The sequence below is a fragment of the Acomys minous genome (genome assembly GCF_964271855.1).
Source record: "Acomys minous genome assembly, chromosome: 13".
Taxonomy (NCBI): domain Eukaryota; kingdom Metazoa; phylum Chordata; class Mammalia; order Rodentia; family Muridae; genus Acomys; species Acomys minous.
In genome coordinates this window covers 49,136,009-49,140,787 of record NC_140495.1, presented here as the reverse complement: position 1 = coordinate 49,140,787, position 4,779 = coordinate 49,136,009, and the positions used below count along the sequence as shown (strand labels likewise).

The following is a 4,779-nucleotide window of genomic DNA, read 5'->3' as shown; positions in this document are numbered from 1 at the left end:
TTTTACACACCATAATTTTGATGTACACTAAGACCTTGAGAAGTTACAAAACAGTTAATAGTAAAATGATAATCATTAAATTAGAGTTTTTTTTACTTTAGCATCAAGATCTATAGGGGTTGGAAACCTTTTTGGTTTCCATATGACATATCATTATAGAATACAACAGTTTTTAAAGAAAATTTATCAGTGATACTAATATATTTAATTTATAATTTATAGAAAAATTTAAAGTTATTAATACTTTATATTGACTGAATGTAATTAATACAAACGAGTCCTATTACATTTGTTTAAGAATGAAGTCATAGAGTATAACCATAACTTTTAGAACTAAAACCAGATTTTTACAGTGCTTTGAATTAGGATTGAATCACATAATATCTGTGTTACAAATGTACATGCACTCATATATTTTAAACAAGAGTTTGAACTTAAATTTTAAACATTATATTTAATAAGCAAATCATTAATCTTTAGATAAAAGTTTACAGATATATGCTGGAGATGCAGTTTTAATACCTTTAAAGTCAATAAGAAACAAACATGTAGTAAAACTGACAAAATGTTTTTTTAATTTTATAACATAATTTAAAAGGATTTTACACCCAAATGTTTAATGTTTAAAGGCAGAACCTGTGAAAGATAATAGAGAAACTAGGAGTATCTGAGTTGGCATCCTGCCCAGGATGTTTTTACACAAGCCCCTGTTGAAAATGTACAGCTTCTATAGTGAATGTTGTTCACAGCCTATCACCAAGGAGTCCAAGGAGTGACAAAGACTGAAGAAGACCTTACCAGTGGCTTTATCTGATCATTGCTTACCTTCAAGTTCCTGGAAAGACCCATCATAGTAGCTCTCATTTTTTAGCCACCTAATTTTTGTGTTTGGGTAGTGACCTTGTACTTACCATGTTTGAGGGATTTGGGCTGGTTGGAGTTTAGAGCACATCATTAGGAGTTCAGGCAGCCCTAGGATTTCTGCCAGTTTGATCCAGGCAGCCTGGCTCCAAGGACAGATCTAGTCTATCAGTTTTTGTTGTTTCTTTTCTTGAGAATCATTGAAATGAGTTAGAGCTAATGGCCAGCAGATAAAATTTTGTTCTTTTTTCTCCAACAGATTATAATATATAAAACAACATTTAAACACCAGAGAAAGACAAGAGTAAAAATTGATGTTTGTCTTTTTTTACTATGAGGGACAAGTTATGTGCCCTAGTCAGTCTGTCCAGTGGTCTAAGACAACAGTCAAGGTGATTGATTCTTTTTGTCTCATAGTGAGAAAGTCCACACAAATAGACACAAATAAACAAAAACAGAAATTGGCACCAAAAGCCACAAAGTTTGGACTACACCAAAACCAGAATGAAGTGAGCGGTCAGACCCGATGATCAGGCGGGCCAAGAGTGCTCCCCAAATGGAGGGGGATTGACTCCCCCTCCTGGAGGTCAGGAACGTCTTCCAGTATCCTTATCAGGGGGGTACAATATCTCCTGGCACAGGCAAAGAGCAACCTTGACACTGTGAGTAGTTCAAATGTTTGAGGAGCTCCAAAGTGAAACTAATGAACATGGAGGGACAGAGAGACAAAGAAGACAGACAAAGAAGAGTAGCAGCTGCCTTACCTAATTCCTTGACTAGAGTCCGGGTCTTAGAGGGGACTCTTCAGGCAGAGGAGATTTACAGACTTTAGCCTTAATTGTGGTCCTGAAGAGAGAACTGGATAGGCCAGCTTTTACATTTTCCCAGACTTTTTCTAAGTTCTTCTTTAAGAAAATTTTTACCTTCATCTAATACTGATTCGTCCTGTTGTGGTCTTCAATGAGTACCTGTGGAGGGGGCAGACAAATGGGGGGACAGGAGATACAAAGAAATGAGGGCAGGTCTGGATTCTGGACAAACCTCGTTTTTTGAAAAATTTCACAGTTTATATAGGCACAGAGGCATGAGTATTTGTGTAAGCAAGGGTTGTTATGGATACCTAACTCTGGAATGCTCCAGCAGGTGTCTACCTTTACAGCTGCTATAATTGCAGAGAGAGAAATTCCAGGAAAGTTGTGAAGGATCTGGTTAGTCAGGAAAAGGTTCCCGGAACTGCTGCTCGCAGGCAGCTGGTCTTTAATCTGATCTTATCAGTAGTCTTACCGGAAAAGGAGTAACTCGGGGGTCTAGAAAGACCAGCCCCCACAATAAACCACAACAGGTGTCTAACTGCGGAACCTCGACAAGGTCAGCTGGTTTCTGGTAAATGGCAGACTGCTAGAGAAATAGGAACCTAAGCTCTGATAAGATGGAAGAATATTGGCCATATAGCCCGTCCCCTACATAATACATTTTAATAGCCTCATGAAAGTATCTAACACACAAGATTTCATTAATCAAACTTAGTCATTCAAAGCAACACCCACTCTTTTCCATCTTTTTTCATTTATGGTTCCTTCCTGCGGGAACCAGGGACAAATGTCCTTGAGAAAGAGGAAAAAATGAACTAAATCTTTTTTCTTAACCCTAGTTCTTTGTGCCTTGAGAGAATCTTTAAGTACACCTATGAACTTCTCATGTACACTAATTCCCTGTCCCATAATATCACCATCTGTATACCTCGGATCTTCTTTCACGGAGTGGGCGCTTCTCCGTGGTGATCTCTCTGCAGGTCTTCACTTACAGAGTGGGCGTTTCTCCATGGCGACCTCTTTGCGGGTCTTCACTCACAGAGTAGACTATCTCTGTGGCGACCTCAATGTATGATGCGACTGCAGTCTTCAGACGGTGCTTCTTGCATGATCCCATGTGCCTCAGGCATCACGTCTGAGCACCAATTCTGCCCTGGCCCTGCCCCGGGGTCTTCAAATGGAACCTGGGAGGGGGTGCCGAAGTGAAAGTAAAGGACAGGAGACATGAGGGCAAGTCTGAACACTGATCAAGGCCTGTTTATTGAAAATTCTTACAGGGTTTATATAGGCAATATCTAGGGCAAGGAAAGGCAGGGCTGCTGTGGGAACCTAATGGCAGATATCCAGCCATCCGTCCTTGGTAAGAAGAACTCCAAGATTAGGGATTGAGCTCTGAGGGAACGCAGATACGGAAGCAAGATAAGCAAGCAGCCTCCCAGGATCTTGAGGAGCCCGCTACGTGTCAGGCAGCAGTTCCCAGGGTCCGGATGGAGTGGCCTGGGCTGACCTCATCCTGCTATGTACCAGGCAGAGGTATAGAAAATGGAATCTACAGACAAAGTGGAATTGGGCAATGTTTTAAGCCAAGAGCCGCTAAAGGCAGCTCCCCACAACTATGCAAGCTCTCTAACACTGAGCTGTTTCTCCAGCCCTCACTAATGTTTCAATGTAGCTCCCATGGGATAACATTGCTAAGTTTAATATTTTTTCAATAGAATTGTAGTTCAATTGACCCCACTTGCACGTGCCTGTGCGCATACACACACACACACACACACACACACACACACACACACACACACACACACTTTCCCCTCTCTCTATTTCGTATCCCAAAGACTGATGATGAGGAAACCAGGAAGTTTCCTGTTAATGACTACGCAGAAGGATGCTTGCCCAAGTAGCATCCCTGAAATGCTGCTCTAATGGACAATCTTCAATGGCATAAGTCAATTCCCTGACTACTTGTGTTAGAGTTTTCCAACTTAAAACAACATATTGGAATAATGTTTGCAGTACTTGCTTAAGGAAGTAAGAGAAGTCTGGATGAAAGAGCAGAAATATTAGAGCGGTGGTCATGACATGACCAAGTGCCTCTGTCGGTGACGGTCCGTCAACCTTATTGTCATTCTTATCTCTCTCCCTCTTCCTTTTCCTTCCCAAGCTATAGACGCAGAAATAACAGAAGTGAAATGACTTCTTGACCTGATGCAGTCTGTGTCCTCAGGGTCAGATATCTTTCCCCACTGACCATCTGACACAATCCACATAGTCTGGAGATAAAACAGATAAGGTTGGACAGTTGAGTTCAGTCCTCATAAACTGAGCAGAGAGCTACAGAATAGGGTAGATGGTTGCGTTCAGTCCTCATAAACTGAGCAGAGAGCTACAGCAAAGGAGCCCACCTGGTCCCCAGAGGTGCCTAGGACAGGGCACTTGTCCTTAGTAGTTCCAGAGACCACTGAGAGGATGCTTTTTCAGAGGTGAGCTAAGAAATGCTCAGCAACTTTCCAAACAAGACATGCCTTTATGTTGGATAACTTGTTGGCAATTCCTTTAGAGTCTTTTCATATGAAAATTGTGTTTTAAAATGCATTACACTTTCAATCAAGCCTAGAACAACTGGAGTCTTTAAAGACATCTTTAATAGGTGGGGGGTGATCACATAATCTGTGTCTCAACTATTTGGATCCAGAATTTGTTTCCTCTGTTTCCTGTTCCCAGAAACAGCACAGAGATGGTCCAATCTGAGAACCCTGTTCTCCTTTTCCACATCACTGTGTGCATCTTCAGACAGGTTAATTTGTTTGCTTGGCATGGCATGATGTGCATTGTAAAACTCTATTCTCAAACTAACTACATCTGACCAATGTTTTGGTTTTTATTACTTAATTGGCACTTTTAACATCAAGGGGTAAATCTGGGGTCAGCTACAGAGGGACCTACAGTCACAGATCTTGGTGGTAATGTTCATCAAGGTGTTAAACCTGTGGTTTGGAAAGCTCAATCTCTTACAGCCAATTTCTGAGTCATTTTCCAGTAGACAGAGTGATGTCGACACTGATTACTCATCCCTTAGAGTTCCAGGGCTTCCAATCCAATTCCA

The 4,779-nt window shown here is 41.2% G+C and overlaps 1 long non-coding RNA gene across 1 annotated transcript; it reads right to left on the bottom strand.

Moving 5' to 3' along the window:
* Positions 1-1,178: 1,178 nt before the first annotated feature.
* LOC311581039 lies at positions 1,179-2,785 on the bottom strand. Its single transcript, XR_014773646.1, has 2 exons — positions 2,602-2,785; positions 1,179-1,829 (listed from the first exon to the last, which is right to left on the bottom strand). It is a non-coding gene; the product is annotated as an uncharacterized lncRNA (long non-coding RNA).
* Between the last annotated feature and the right edge of the window lie 1,994 nt (positions 2,786-4,779).